The 14,751-nt window shown below is 51.5% G+C and overlaps 11 non-coding genes across 11 annotated transcripts; all 11 read right to left on the bottom strand.

The window, feature by feature from the left end:
• Window positions 1-1,035: 1,035 nt before the first annotated feature.
• Window positions 1,036-1,107, bottom strand: trnam-cau (transfer RNA methionine (anticodon CAU)). The gene has a single exon. It is a non-coding gene; the product is annotated as a tRNA-Met (tRNA).
• Window positions 1,108-2,340: 1,233 nt separating this feature from the next.
• trnam-cau (transfer RNA methionine (anticodon CAU)) lies at window positions 2,341-2,412 on the bottom strand. The gene has a single exon. It is a non-coding gene; the product is annotated as a tRNA-Met (tRNA).
• A 1,233-nt stretch (window positions 2,413-3,645) lies between these two features.
• trnam-cau (transfer RNA methionine (anticodon CAU)) lies at window positions 3,646-3,717 on the bottom strand. Its single transcript has one exon. It is a non-coding gene; the product is annotated as a tRNA-Met (tRNA).
• A 1,232-nt stretch (window positions 3,718-4,949) lies between these two features.
• trnam-cau (transfer RNA methionine (anticodon CAU)) lies at window positions 4,950-5,021 on the bottom strand. Its single transcript has one exon. It is a non-coding gene; the product is annotated as a tRNA-Met (tRNA).
• Window positions 5,022-6,254: 1,233 nt separating this feature from the next.
• Window positions 6,255-6,326, bottom strand: trnam-cau (transfer RNA methionine (anticodon CAU)). The gene has a single exon. It is a non-coding gene; the product is annotated as a tRNA-Met (tRNA).
• Window positions 6,327-7,558: 1,232 nt separating this feature from the next.
• On the bottom strand, window positions 7,559-7,630 carry trnam-cau (transfer RNA methionine (anticodon CAU)). Its single transcript has one exon. It is a non-coding gene; the product is annotated as a tRNA-Met (tRNA).
• Window positions 7,631-8,862: 1,232 nt separating this feature from the next.
• On the bottom strand, window positions 8,863-8,934 carry trnam-cau (transfer RNA methionine (anticodon CAU)). The gene has a single exon. It is a non-coding gene; the product is annotated as a tRNA-Met (tRNA).
• A 1,232-nt stretch (window positions 8,935-10,166) lies between these two features.
• On the bottom strand, window positions 10,167-10,238 carry trnam-cau (transfer RNA methionine (anticodon CAU)). Its single transcript has one exon. It is a non-coding gene; the product is annotated as a tRNA-Met (tRNA).
• Window positions 10,239-11,471: 1,233 nt separating this feature from the next.
• Window positions 11,472-11,543, bottom strand: trnam-cau (transfer RNA methionine (anticodon CAU)). Its single transcript has one exon. It is a non-coding gene; the product is annotated as a tRNA-Met (tRNA).
• A 1,232-nt stretch (window positions 11,544-12,775) lies between these two features.
• On the bottom strand, window positions 12,776-12,847 carry trnam-cau (transfer RNA methionine (anticodon CAU)). Its single transcript has one exon. It is a non-coding gene; the product is annotated as a tRNA-Met (tRNA).
• Window positions 12,848-14,080: 1,233 nt separating this feature from the next.
• On the bottom strand, window positions 14,081-14,152 carry trnam-cau (transfer RNA methionine (anticodon CAU)). Its single transcript has one exon. It is a non-coding gene; the product is annotated as a tRNA-Met (tRNA).
• Window positions 14,153-14,751: the final 599 nt, after the last annotated feature.

The following is a 14,751-nucleotide window of genomic DNA, read 5'->3' as shown; positions in this document are numbered from 1 at the left end:
GAGTTCTCAGGTGGCTGTTCAGTCCAATACAGGAATTACAGTCTCTGTCACAGCTGGGGCAGACAGTGGTTAAAGGAAAGGGTGGGTGGGGAGTCTGGTTTGCCGCACGCTCCTTCCGCTGCCTGCGCTTGTTTTCTGCATGTTCTCGGCGGCGAGACTCGAGGTGCTCAGCGCCCTCCCGGATGCTCTTCCTCCACTTAGGGCGCTCTTTGGCAAGAGATTCCCAGGTGTCGGTGGGGATGTTGCACTTTATCAAGGAGGCTTTGAGGATGTCCTTGAAACGTTCCCTCTGCCCACCTGCGGCTCACTTGCCGTCTAGGATTCCTAGTAGAGCGCTTATTTTGGGAGTCTTGTGTCGAGAATGCGGACAATGTGGCCCGCCCAATGGAGCTGGTCGAGTGTGGTCAGTGCTTCGATGCTGGGGATGTTGGCTTGATCGAGAGCACTGACGTTGAAGCGTCTATCCTCCCAGGGGATTTGCAGGATGTTGTGGTATTTCTCCAGCGATTTGAGGTGATTGCTGTATATGGTCCATGTCTCTGAGCCACCCAGGAGGCCGGATATCACTACAGCCCTGTATACCATGAGCTTGGTGCCAGATTTGAAGGCCTGATCTTGGAACACTGTCTTCCTCCGGCGGCCGAAGGCCCAACAGCCTGTATCCTGCAATATTTACAGGACATCCTCTCTCGTCAACACTAACATTGTCCTTAACCAACACTGCCACCCCAACTGCTACCATTCATGTACACCCGATATCCAGCTATATTTACGGCCCACGCCTGCCCTTTGAGCCAGATCCCAATAATTGCCACAGCATCATATTCCGATTTGCTTGCAGATCAGCAAACTTATTTAGTAAAAGAAGAGGAAACAATAAGACTTTTAATATCAAGCTCATATTTTATGAGTGTGCTCTATCAGCCAAAGCTCCTCAAATTAATTGAAAGAGAATGATTTGAGAGATGCATCCTTGTCAAGGCTGGGATTAGTTGCAGTGCAAGTGTTGGCTGCAACCACATTAAAAGTTGCCTTTAGCAGAGGATGGTTTCGATCCATCGACCTCTGGGTTATGGGCCCAGCACGCTTCCGCTGCGCCACTCTGCTGCTGGTGTTGGAACTGATGAATTGCACCTCCTTGTGCTTGGACATGGCTGGCTGCGGTTGCGTGTGATTGACAGCTGCTCTAGTGAGCGGATTGGGCCGCGGGGTCACGTGGTGGATGGGCGTGATTAACCACTGCTCCAGTCATCACCAGAGGCAGTCCCTCGAAATCGAGGAAGACTTGCTTCCACTCTAAATGTGAGTTCTCAGGTGGCTGTTCAGTCCAATACGGGAATTACAGTCTCTGTCACAGCTGGGGAAGACAGTGGTTGAAGGAAAGGGTGGGTGGGAAGTCTGGTTTGCCGCACGCTCCTTCCGCTGCCTGCGCTTGTTTTCTGCATGTTCTCGGCGGCGAGACTCGAGGTGCTCAGCGCCCTCCCGGATGCTCTTCCTCCACTTAGGGCGCTCTTTGGCAAGAGATTCCCAGGTGTCGGTGGGGATGTTGCACTTTATCAAGGAGGCTTTGAGGATGTCCTTGAAACGTTCCCTCTTCCCACCTGCGGCTCACTTGCCGTGTAGGATTCCTAGTAGAGCGCTTGTTTTTGGAGTCTTGTGTTAAGAATGCGGACAATGTGGCCCGCCCAATGGAGCTGGTCGAGTGTGGTCAGTGCTTCGATGCTGGGGATGTTGGCTTGATCGAGAGCACTGACGTTGAAGCGTCTATCCTCCCAGGGGATTTGCAGGATGTTGTGGTATTTCTCCAGTGATTTGAGGTGATTGCTGTATATGGTCCATGTCTCTGAGCCACCCAGGAGGCCGGATATCACTACAGCCCTGTATACCATGAGCTTGGTGCCAGATTTGAAGGCCTGATCTTGGAACACTGTCTTCCTCCGGCGGCCGAAGGCCCAACAGCCTGTATCCTGCAATATTTACAGGACATCCTCTCTCGTCAACACTAACATTGTCCTTAACCAATACTGCCACCTCAACTGCTACCATTCATGTACACCCGATATCCAGCTATATTTACGGCCCACGCCTGCCCTTTGAGCCAGATCCCAGTTATTGCCACAGCATCATATTCCGATTTGCTTGCAGATCAGCAAAACTTATTTAGTAAAAGAAGAGGAAACAATAAGACTTTTAATATCAAGCTCATATTTTATGAGTGTGCTCTATCAGCCAAAGCTCCTCAAATTAATTGAAAGAGAATGATTTTAGAGATGCATCCTTGTCAAGGCTGGGATTAGTTGCAGTGCAAGTGTTGGCTGCAACCACATTAAAAGTTGCCTGTAGCAGAGGATGGTTTCGATCCATCGACCTCTGGGTTATGGGCCCAGCACGCTTCCGCTGCGCCACTCTGCTGCTGGTGTTGGAACTGATGAATTGCACCTCCTTGTGCTTGGACATGGCTGGCTGCGGTTGCGTGTGATTGACAGCTGCTCTAGTGAGCGGATTGGGCCGCGGGGTCACGTGGTGGATGGGCGTGATTAACCACTGCTCCAGTCATCACCAGAGGCAGTCCCTCGAAATCGAGGAAGACTTGCTTCCACTCTAAAAGTGAGTTCTCAGGTGGCTGTTCAGTCCAATACAGGAATTACAGTCTCTGTCACAGCTGGGGCAGACAGTGGTTAAAAGAAAGGGTGGGTGGGGAGTCTGGTTTGCCGCACGCTCCTTCCGCTGCCTGCGCTTGTTTTCTGCATGTTCTCGGCGGCGAGACTCGAGGTGCTCAGCGCCCTCCCGGATGCTCTTCCTCCACTTAGGGCGCTCTTTGGCAAGAGATTCCCAGGTGTCGGTGGGGATGTTGCACTTTATCAAGGAGGCTTTGAGGATGTCCTTGAAACGTTCCCTCTGCCCACCTGCGGCTCACTTGCCGTCTAGGATTCCTAGTAGAGCGCTTGTTTTGGGAGTCTTGTGTCGAGAATGCGGACAATGTGGCCCGCCCAATGGAGCTGGTCGAGTGTGGTCAGTGCTTCGATGCTGGGGATGTTGGCTTGATCGAGAGCACTGACGTTGAAGCGTCTATCCTCCCAGGGGATTTGCAGGATGTTGTGGTATTTCTCCAGCGATTTGAGGTGATTGCTGTATATGGTCCATGTCTCTGAGCCACCCAGGAGGCCGGATATCACTACAGTCCTGTATACCATGAGCTTGGTGCCAGATTTGAAGGCCTGATCTTGGAACACTGTCTTCCTCCGGCGGCCGAAGGCCCAACAGCCTGTATCCTGCAATATTTACAGGACATCCTCTCTCGTCAACACTAACATTGTCCTTAACCAATACTGCCACCCCAACTGCTACCATTCATGTACACCCGATATCCAGCTATATTTACGGCCCACGCCTGCCCTTTGAGCCAGATCCCAGTTATTGCCACAGCATCATATTCCGATTTGCTTGCAGATCAGCAAAACTTATTTAGTAAAAGAAGAGGAAACAATAAGACTTTTAATATCAAGCTCATATTTTATGAGTGTGCTCTATCAGCCAAAGCTCCTCAAATTAATTGAAAGAGAATGATTTTAGAGATGCATCCTTGTCAAGGCTGGGATTAGTTGCAGTGCAAGTGTTGGCTGCAACCACATTAAAAGTTGCCTTTAGCAGAGGATGGTTTCGATCCATCGACCTCTGGGTTATGGGCCCAGCACGCTTCCGCTGCGCCACTCTGCTGCTGGTGTTGGAACTGATGAATTGCACCTCCTTGTGCTTGGATATGGCTGGCTGCGGTTGCGTGTGATTGACAGCTGCTCTAGTGAGCGGATTGGGCCGCGGGGTCACGTGGTGGATGGGCGTGATTAACCACTGCTCCAGTCATCACCAGAGGCAGCCCCTCGAAATCGAGGAAGACTTGCTTCCACTCTAAAAGTGAGTTCTCAGGTGGCTGTTCAGTCCAATACAGGAATTACAGTCTCTGTCACAGCTGGGGCAGACAGTGGTTAAAGGAAAGGGTGGGTGGGGAGTCTGGTTTGCCGCACGCTCCTTCCGCTGCCTGCGCTTGTTTTCTGCATGTTCTCGGCGGCGAGACTCGAGGTGCTCAGCGCCCTCCCGGATGCTCTTCCTCCACTTAGGGCGCTCTTTGGCAAGAGATTCCCAGGTGTCGGTGGGGATGTTGCACTTTATCAAGGAGGCTTTGAGGATGTCCTTGAAACGTTCCCTCTGCCCACCTGCGGCTCACTTGCCGTCTAGGATTCCTAGTAGAGCGCTTGTTTTGGGAGTCTTGTGTCGAGAATGCGGACAATGTGGCCCGCCCAATGGAGCTGGTCGAGTGTGGTCAGTGCTTCGATGCTGGGGATGTTGGCTTGATCGAGAGCACTGACGTTGAAGCGTCTATCCTCCCAGGGGATTTGCAGGATGTTGTGGTATTTCTCCAGCGATTTGAGGTGATTGCTGTATATGGTCCATGTCTCTGAGCCACCCAGGAGGCCGGATATCACTACAGCCCTGTATACCATGAGCTTGGTGCCAGATTTGAAGGCCTGATCTTGGAACACTGTCTTCCTCCGGCGGCCGAAGGCCCAACAGCCTGTATCCTGCAATATTTACAGGACATCCTCTCTCGTCAACACTAACATTGTCCTTAACCAACACTGCCACCCCAACTGCTACCATTCATGTACACCCGATATCCAGCTATATTTACGGCCCACGCCTGCCCTTTGAGCCAGATCCCAATAATTGCCACAGCATCATATTCCGATTTGCTTGCAGATCAGCAAACTTATTTAGTAAAAGAAGAGGAAACAATAAGACTTTTAATATCAAGCTCATATTTTATGAGTGTGCTCTATCAGCCAAAGCTCCTCAAATTAATTGAAAGAGAATGATTTGAGAGATGCATCCTTGTCAAGGCTGGGATTAGTTGCAGTGCAAGTGTTGGCTGCAACCACATTAAAAGTTGCCTTTAGCAGAGGATGGTTTCGATCCATCGACCTCTGGGTTATGGGCCCAGCACGCTTCCGCTGCGCCACTCTGCTGCTGGTGTTGGAACTGATGAATTGCACCTCCTTGTGCTTGGACATGGCTGGCTGCGGTTGCGTGTGATTGACAGCTGCTCTAGTGAGCGGATTGGGCCGCGGGGTCACGTGGTGGATGGGCGTGATTAACCACTGCTCCAGTCATCACCAGAGGCAGTCCCTCGAAATCGAGGAAGACTTGCTTCCACTCTAAATGTGAGTTCTCAGGTGGCTGTTCAGTCCAATACGGGAATTACAGTCTCTGTCACAGCTGGGGAAGACAGTGGTTGAAGGAAAGGGTGGGTGGGAAGTCTGGTTTGCCGCACGCTCCTTCCGCTGCCTGCGCTTGTTTTCTGCATGTTCTCGGCGGCGAGACTCGAGGTGCTCAGCGCCCTCCCGGATGCTCTTCCTCCACTTAGGGCGCTCTTTGGCAAGAGATTCCCAGGTGTCGGTGGGGATGTTGCACTTTATCAAGGAGGCTTTGAGGATGTCCTTGAAACGTTCCCTCTTCCCACCTGCGGCTCACTTGCCGTGTAGGATTCCTAGTAGAGCGCTTGTTTTTGGAGTCTTGTGTTAAGAATGCGGACAATGTGGCCCGCCCAATGGAGCTGGTCGAGTGTGGTCAGTGCTTCGATGCTGGGGATGTTGGCTTGATCGAGAGCACTGACGTTGAAGCGTCTATCCTCCCAGGGGATTTGCAGGATGTTGTGGTATTTCTCCAGTGATTTGAGGTGATTGCTGTATATGGTCCATGTCTCTGAGCCACCCAGGAGGCCGGATATCACTACAGCCCTGTATACCATGAGCTTGGTGCCAGATTTGAAGGCCTGATCTTGGAACACTGTCTTCCTCCGGCGGCCGAAGGCCCAACAGCCTGTATCCTGCAATATTTACAGGACATCCTCTCTCGTCAACACTAACATTGTCCTTAACCAATACTGCCACCTCAACTGCTACCATTCATGTACACCCGATATCCAGCTATATTTACGGCCCACGCCTGCCCTTTGAGCCAGATCCCAGTTATTGCCACAGCATCATATTCCGATTTGCTTGCAGATCAGCAAAACTTATTTAGTAAAAGAAGAGGAAACAATAAGACTTTTAATATCAAGCTCATATTTTATGAGTGTGCTCTATCAGCCAAAGCTCCTCAAATTAATTGAAAGAGAATGATTTTAGAGATGCATCCTTGTCAAGGCTGGGATTAGTTGCAGTGCAAGTGTTGGCTGCAACCACATTAAAAGTTGCCTGTAGCAGAGGATGGTTTCGATCCATCGACCTCTGGGTTATGGGCCCAGCACGCTTCCGCTGCGCCACTCTGCTGCTGGTGTTGGAACTGATGAATTGCACCTCCTTGTGCTTGGACATGGCTGGCTGCGGTTGCGTGTGATTGACAGCTGCTCTAGTGAGCGGATTGGGCCGCGGGGTCACGTGGTGGATGGGCGTGATTAACCACTGCTCCAGTCATCACCAGAGGCAGTCCCTCGAAATCGAGGAAGACTTGCTTCCACTCTAAAAGTGAGTTCTCAGGTGGCTGTTCAGTCCAATACAGGAATTACAGTCTCTGTCACAGCTGGGGCAGACAGTGGTTAAAAGAAAGGGTGGGTGGGGAGTCTGGTTTGCCGCACGCTCCTTCCGCTGCCTGCGCTTGTTTTCTGCATGTTCTCGGCGGCGAGACTCGAGGTGCTCAGCGCCCTCCCGGATGCTCTTCCTCCACTTAGGGCGCTCTTTGGCAAGAGATTCCCAGGTGTCGGTGGGGATGTTGCACTTTATCAAGGAGGCTTTGAGGATGTCCTTGAAACGTTCCCTCTGCCCACCTGCGGCTCACTTGCCGTCTAGGATTCCTAGTAGAGCGCTTGTTTTGGGAGTCTTGTGTCGAGAATGCGGACAATGTGGCCCGCCCAATGGAGCTGGTCGAGTGTGGTCAGTGCTTCGATGCTGGGGATGTTGGCTTGATCGAGAGCACTGACGTTGAAGCGTCTATCCTCCCAGGGGATTTGCAGGATGTTGTGGTATTTCTCCAGTGATTTGAGGTGATTGCTGTATATGGTCCATGTCTCTGAGCCACCCAGGAGGCCGGATATCACTACAGCCCTGTATACCATGAGCTTGGTGCCAGATTTGAAGGCCTGATCTTGGAACACTGTCTTCCTCTGGCGGCCGAAGGCCCAACAGCCTGTATCCTGCAATATTTACAGGACATCCTCTCTCGTCAACACTAACATTGTCCTCAACCAATACTGCCACCCCAACTGCTACCATTCATGTACACCCGATATCCAGCTATATTTACGGCCCACGCCTGCCCTTTGAGCCAGATCCCAATAATTGCCACAGCATCATATTCCGATTTGCTTGCAGATCAGCAAACTTATTTAGTAAAAGAAGAGGAAACAATAAGACTTTTAATATCAAGCTCATATTTTATGAGTGTGCTCTATCAGCCAAAGCTCCTCAAATTAATTGAAAGAGAATGATTTGAGAGATGCATCCTTGTCAAGGCTGGGATTAGTTGCAGTGCAAGTGTTGGCTGCAACCACATTAAAAGTTGCCTTTAGCAGAGGATGGTTTCGATCCATCGACCTCTGGGTTATGGGCCCAGCACGCTTCCGCTGCGCCACTCTGCTGCTGGTGTTGGAACTGATGAATTGCACCTCCTTGTGCTTGGACATGGCTGGCTGCGGTTGCGTGTGATTGACAGCTGCTCTAGTGAGCGGATTGGGCCGCGGGGTCACGTGGTGGATGGGCGTGATTAACCACTGCTCCAGTCATCACCAGAGGCAGTCCCTCGAAATCGAGGAAGACTTGCTTCCACTCTAAAAGTGAGTTCTCAGGTGGCTGTTCAGTCCAATACAGGAATTACAGTCTCTGTCACAGCTGGGGCAGACAGTGGTTAAAAGAAAGGGTGGGTGGGGAGTCTGGTTTGCCGCACGCTCCTTCCGCTGCCTGCGCTTGTTTTCTGCATGTTCTCGGCGGCGAGACTCGAGGTGCTCAGCGCCCTCCCGGATGCTCTTCCTCCACTTAGGGCGCTCTTTGGCAAGAGATTCCCAGGTGTCGGTGGGGATGTTGCACTTTATCAAGGAGGCTTTGAGGATGTCCTTGAAACGTTCCCTCTGCCCACCTGCGGCTCACTTGCCGTCTAGGATTCCTAGTAGAGCGCTTGTTTTGGGAGTCTTGTGTCGAGAATGCGGACAATGTGGCCCGCCCAATGGAGCTGGTCGAGTGTGGTCAGTGCTTCGATGCTGGGGATGTTGGCTTGATCGAGAGCACTGACGTTGAAGCGTCTATCCTCCCAGGGGATTTGCAGGATGTTGTGGTATTTCTCCAGTGATTTGAGGTGATTGCTGTATATGGTCCATGTCTCTGAGCCACCCAGGAGGCCGGATATCACTACAGCCCTGTATACCATGAGCTTGGTGCCAGATTTGAAGGCCTGATCTTGGAACACTGTCTTCCTCTGGCGGCCGAAGGCCCAACAGCCTGTATCCTGCAATATTTACAGGACATCCTCTCTCGTCAACACTAACATTGTCCTCAACCAATACTGCCACCCCAACTGCTACCATTCATGTACACCCGATATCCAGCTATATTTACGGCCCACGCCTGCCCTTTGAGCCAGATCCCAATAATTGCCACAGCATCATATTCCGATTTGCTTGCAGATCAGCAAACTTATTTAGTAAAAGAAGAGGAAACAATAAGACTTTTAATATCAAGCTCATATTTTATGAGTGTGCTCTATCAGCCAAAGCTCCTCAAATTAATTGAAAGAGAATGATTTGAGAGATGCATCCTTGTCAAGGCTGGGATTAGTTGCAGTGCAAGTGTTGGCTGCAACCACATTAAAAGTTGCCTTTAGCAGAGGATGGTTTCGATCCATCGACCTCTGGGTTATGGGCCCAGCACGCTTCCGCTGCGCCACTCTGCTGCTGGTGTTGGAACTGATGAATTGCACCTCCTTGTGCTTGGACATGGCTGGCTGCGGTTGCGTGTGATTGACAGCTGCTCTAGTGAGCGGATTGGGCCGCGGGGTCACGTGGTGGATGGGCGTGATTAACCACTGCTCCAGTCATCACCAGAGGCAGCCCCTCGAAATCGAGGAAGACTTGCTTCCACTCTAAAAGTGAGTTCTCAGGTGGCTGTTCAGTCCAATACAGGAATTACAGTCTCTGTCACAGCTGGGGCAGACAGTGGTTAAAGGAAAGGGTGGGTGGGGAGTCTGGTTTGCCGCACGCTCCTTCCGCTGCCTGCGCTTGTTTTCTGCATGTTCTCGGCGGCGAGACTCGAGGTGCTCAGCGCCCTCCCGGATGCTCTTCCTCCACTTAGGGCGCTCTTTGGCAAGAGATTCCCAGGTGTCGGTGGGGATGTTGCACTTTATCAAGGAGGCTTTGAGGATGTCCTTGAAACGTTCCCTCTGCCCACCTGCGGCTCACTTGCCGTCTAGGATTCCTAGTAGAGCGCTTGTTTTGGGAGTCTTGTGTCGAGAATGCGGACAATGTGGCCCGCCCAATGGAGCTGGTCGAGTGTGGTCAGTGCTTCGATGCTGGGGATGTTGGCTTGATCGAGAGCACTGACGTTGAAGCGTCTATCCTCCCAGGGGATTTGCAGGATGTTGTGGTATTTCTCCAGCGATTTGAGGTGATTGCTGTATATGGTCCATGTCTCTGAGCCACCCAGGAGGCCGGATATCACTACAGCCCTGTATACCATGAGCTTGGTGCCAGATTTGAAGGCCTGATCTTGGAACACTGTCTTCCTCCGGCGGCCGAAGGCCCAACAGCCTGTATCCTGCAATATTTACAGGACATCCTCTCTCGTCAACACTAACATTGTCCTTAACCAACACTGCCACCCCAACTGCTACCATTCATGTACACCCGATATCCAGCTATATTTACGGCCCACGCCTGCCCTTTGAGCCAGATCCCAATAATTGCCACAGCATCATATTCCGATTTGCTTGCAGATCAGCAAACTTATTTAGTAAAAGAAGAGGAAACAATAAGACTTTTAATATCAAGCTCATATTTTATGAGTGTGCTCTATCAGCCAAAGCTCCTCAAATTAATTGAAAGAGAATGATTTGAGAGATGCATCCTTGTCAAGGCTGGGATTAGTTGCAGTGCAAGTGTTGGCTGCAACCACATTAAAAGTTGCCTTTAGCAGAGGATGGTTTCGATCCATCGACCTCTGGGTTATGGGCCCAGCACGCTTCCGCTGCGCCACTCTGCTGCTGGTGTTGGAACTGATGAATTGCACCTCCTTGTGCTTGGACATGGCTGGCTGCGGTTGCGTGTGATTGACAGCTGCTCTAGTGAGCGGATTGGGCCGCGGGGTCACGTGGTGGATGGGCGTGATTAACCACTGCTCCAGTCATCACCAGAGGCAGTCCCTCGAAATCGAGGAAGACTTGCTTCCACTCTAAATGTGAGTTCTCAGGTGGCTGTTCAGTCCAATACGGGAATTACAGTCTCTGTCACAGCTGGGGAAGACAGTGGTTGAAGGAAAGGGTGGGTGGGAAGTCTGGTTTGCCGCACGCTCCTTCCGCTGCCTGCGCTTGTTTTCTGCATGTTCTCGGCGGCGAGACTCGAGGTGCTCAGCGCCCTCCCGGATGCTCTTCCTCCACTTAGGGCGCTCTTTGGCAAGAGATTCCCAGGTGTCGGTGGGGATGTTGCACTTTATCAAGGAGGCTTTGAGGATGTCCTTGAAACGTTCCCTCTTCCCACCTGCGGCTCACTTGCCGTGTAGGATTCCTAGTAGAGCGCTTGTTTTTGGAGTCTTGTGTTAAGAATGCGGACAATGTGGCCCGCCCAATGGAGCTGGTCGAGTGTGGTCAGTGCTTCGATGCTGGGGATGTTGGCTTGATCGAGAGCACTGACGTTGAAGCGTCTATCCTCCCAGGGGATTTGCAGGATGTTGTGGTATTTCTCCAGTGATTTGAGGTGATTGCTGTATATGGTCCATGTCTCTGAGCCACCCAGGAGGCCGGATATCACTACAGCCCTGTATACCATGAGCTTGGTGCCAGATTTGAAGGCCTGATCTTGGAACACTGTCTTCCTCCGGCGGCCGAAGGCCCAACAGCCTGTATCCTGCAATATTTACAGGACATCCTCTCTCGTCAACACTAACATTGTCCTTAACCAATACTGCCACCTCAACTGCTACCATTCATGTACACCCGATATCCAGCTATATTTACGGCCCACGCCTGCCCTTTGAGCCAGATCCCAGTTATTGCCACAGCATCATATTCCGATTTGCTTGCAGATCAGCAAAACTTATTTAGTAAAAGAAGAGGAAACAATAAGACTTTTAATATCAAGCTCATATTTTATGAGTGTGCTCTATCAGCCAAAGCTCCTCAAATTAATTGAAAGAGAATGATTTTAGAGATGCATCCTTGTCAAGGCTGGGATTAGTTGCAGTGCAAGTGTTGGCTGCAACCACATTAAAAGTTGCCTGTAGCAGAGGATGGTTTCGATCCATCGACCTCTGGGTTATGGGCCCAGCACGCTTCCGCTGCGCCACTCTGCTGCTGGTGTTGGAACTGATGAATTGCACCTCCTTGTGCTTGGACATGGCTGGCTGCGGTTGCGTGTGATTGACAGCTGCTCTAGTGAGCGGATTGGGCCGCGGGGTCACGTGGTGGATGGGCGTGATTAACCACTGCTCCAGTCATCACCAGAGGCAGTCCCTCGAAATCGAGGAAGACTTGCTTCCACTCTAAAAGTGAGTTCTCAGGTGGCTGTTCAGTCCAATACAGGAATTACAGTCTCTGTCACAGCTGGGGCAGACAGTGGTTAAAAGAAAGGGTGGGTGGGGAGTCTGGTTTGCCGCACGCTCCTTCCGCTGCCTGCGCTTGTTTTCTGCATGTTCTCGGCGGCGAGACTCGAGGTGCTCAGCGCCCTCCCGGATGCTCTTCCTCCACTTAGGGCGCTCTTTGGCAAGAGATTCCCAGGTGTCGGTGGGGATGTTGCACTTTATCAAGGAGGCTTTGAGGATGTCCTTGAAACGTTCCCTCTGCCCACCTGCGGCTCACTTGCCGTCTAGGATTCCTAGTAGAGCGCTTGTTTTGGGAGTCTTGTGTCGAGAATGCGGACAATGTGGCCCGCCCAATGGAGCTGGTCGAGTGTGGTCAGTGCTTCGATGCTGGGGATGTTGGCTTGATCGAGAGCACTGACGTTGAAGCGTCTATCCTCCCAGGGGATTTGCAGGATGTTGTGGTATTTCTCCAGCGATTTGAGGTGATTGCTGTATATGGTCCATGTCTCTGAGCCACCCAGGAGGCCGGATATCACTACAGCCCTGTATACCATGAGCTTGGTGCCAGATTTGAAGGCCTGATCTTGGAACACTGTCTTCCTCCGGCGGCCGAAGGCCCAACAGCCTGTATCCTGCAATATTTACAGGACATCCTCTCTCGTCAACACTAACATTGTCCTTAACCAACACTGCCACCCCAACTGCTACCATTCATGTACACCCGATATCCAGCTATATTTACGGCCCACGCCTGCCCTTTGAGCCAGATCCCAATAATTGCCACAGCATCATATTCCGATTTGCTTGCAGATCAGCAAACTTATTTAGTAAAAGAAGAGGAAACAATAAGACTTTTAATATCAAGCTCATATTTTATGAGTGTGCTCTATCAGCCAAAGCTCCTCAAATTAATTGAAAGAGAATGATTTGAGAGATGCATCCTTGTCAAGGCTGGGATTAGTTGCAGTGCAAGTGTTGGCTGCAACCACATTAAAAGTTGCCTTTAGCAGAGGATGGTTTCGATCCATCGACCTCTGGGTTATGGGCCCAGCACGCTTCCGCTGCGCCACTCTGCTGCTGGTGTTGGAACTGATGAATTGCACCTCCTTGTGCTTGGACATGGCTGGCTGCGGTTGCGTGTGATTGACAGCTGCTCTAGTGAGCGGATTGGGCCGCGGGGTCACGTGGTGGATGGGCGTGATTAACCACTGCTCCAGTCATCACCAGAGGCAGTCCCTCGAAATCGAGGAAGACTTGCTTCCACTCTAAATGTGAGTTCTCAGGTGGCTGTTCAGTCCAATACGGGAATTACAGTCTCTGTCACAGCTGGGGAAGACAGTGGTTGAAGGAAAGGGTGGGTGGGAAGTCTGGTTTGCCGCACGCTCCTTCCGCTGCCTGCGCTTGTTTTCTGCATGTTCTCGGCGGCGAGACTCGAGGTGCTCAGCGCCCTCCCGGATGCTCTTCCTCCACTTAGGGCGCTCTTTGGCAAGAGATTCCCAGGTGTCGGTGGGGATGTTGCACTTTATCAAGGAGGCTTTGAGGATGTCCTTGAAACGTTCCCTCTGCCCACCTGCGGCTCACTTGCCGTCTAGGATTCCTAGTAGAGCGCTTGTTTTGGGAGTCTTGTGTCGAGAATGCGGACAATGTGGCCCGCCCAATGGAGCTGGTCGAGTGTGGTCAGTGCTTCGATGCTGGGGATGTTGGCTTGATCGAGAGCACTGACGTTGAAGCGTCTATCCTCCCAGGGGATTTGCAGGATGTTGTGGTATTTCTCCAGCGATTTGAGGTGATTGCTGTATATGGTCCATGTCTCTGAGCCACCCAGGAGGCCGGATATCACTACAGCCCTGTATACCATGAGCTTGGTGCCAGATTTGAAGGCCTGATCTTGGAACACTGTCTTCCTCCGGCGGCCGAAGGCCCAACAGCCTGTATCCTGCAATATTTACAGGACATCCTCTCTCGTCAACACTAACATTGTCCTTAACCAATACTGCCACCTCAACTGCTACCATTCATGTACACCCGATATCCAGCTATATTTACGGCCCACGCCTGCCCTTTGAGCCAGATCCCAGTTATTGCCACAGCATCATATTCCGATTTGCTTGCAGATCAGCAAAACTTATTTAGTAAAAGAAGAGGAAACAATAAGACTTTCAATATCAAGCTCATATTTTATGAGTGTGCTCTATCAGCCAAAGCTCCTCAAATTAATTGAAAGAGAATGATTTTAGAGATGCATCCTTGTCAAGGCTGGGATTAGTTGCAGTGCAAGTGTTGGCTGCAACCACATTAAAAGTTGCCTTTAGCAGAGGATGGTTTCGATCCATCGACCTCTGGGTTATGGGCCCAGCACGCTTCCGCTGCGCCACTCTGCTGCTGGTGTTGGAAATAATGAATTGCACCTCCTTGTGCTGGGACATGGCTGGCTGCGGTTGCGTGTGATTGACAGCTGCTCTAGTGAGCGGATTGGGCCGCGGGGTCACGTGGTGGATGGGCGTGATTAACCACTGCTCCAGTCATCACCAGAGGCAGTCCCTCGAAATCGAGGAAGACTTGCTTCCACTCTAAAAGTGAGTTCTCAGGTGGCTGTTCAGTCCAATACAGGAATTACAGTCTCTGTCACAGCTGGGGCAGACAGTGGTTAAAAGAAAGGGTGGGTGGGGAGTCTGGTTTGCCGCACGCTCCTTCCGCTGCCTGCGCTTGTTTTCTGCATGTTCTCGGCGGCGAGACTCGAGGTGCTCAGCGCCCTCCCGGATGCTCTTCCTCCACTTAGGGCGCTCTTTGGCAAGAGATTCCCAGGTGTCGGTGGGGATGTTGCACTTTATCAAGGAGGCTTTGAGGATGTCCTTGAAACGTTCCCTCTGCCCACCTGCGGCTCACTTGCCGTCTAGGATTCCTAGTAGAGCGCTTGTTTTGGGAGTCTTGTGTCGAGAATGCGGACAATGTGGCCCGCCCAATGGAGCTGGTCGAGTGT

The sequence above is a fragment of the Pristiophorus japonicus genome, chromosome 7 (assembly GCF_044704955.1).
Source record: "Pristiophorus japonicus isolate sPriJap1 chromosome 7, sPriJap1.hap1, whole genome shotgun sequence".
NCBI lineage: Eukaryota > Metazoa > Chordata > Chondrichthyes > Pristiophoridae > Pristiophorus > Pristiophorus japonicus.
This window is presented reverse-complemented; position numbering and strand designations above follow the sequence as displayed.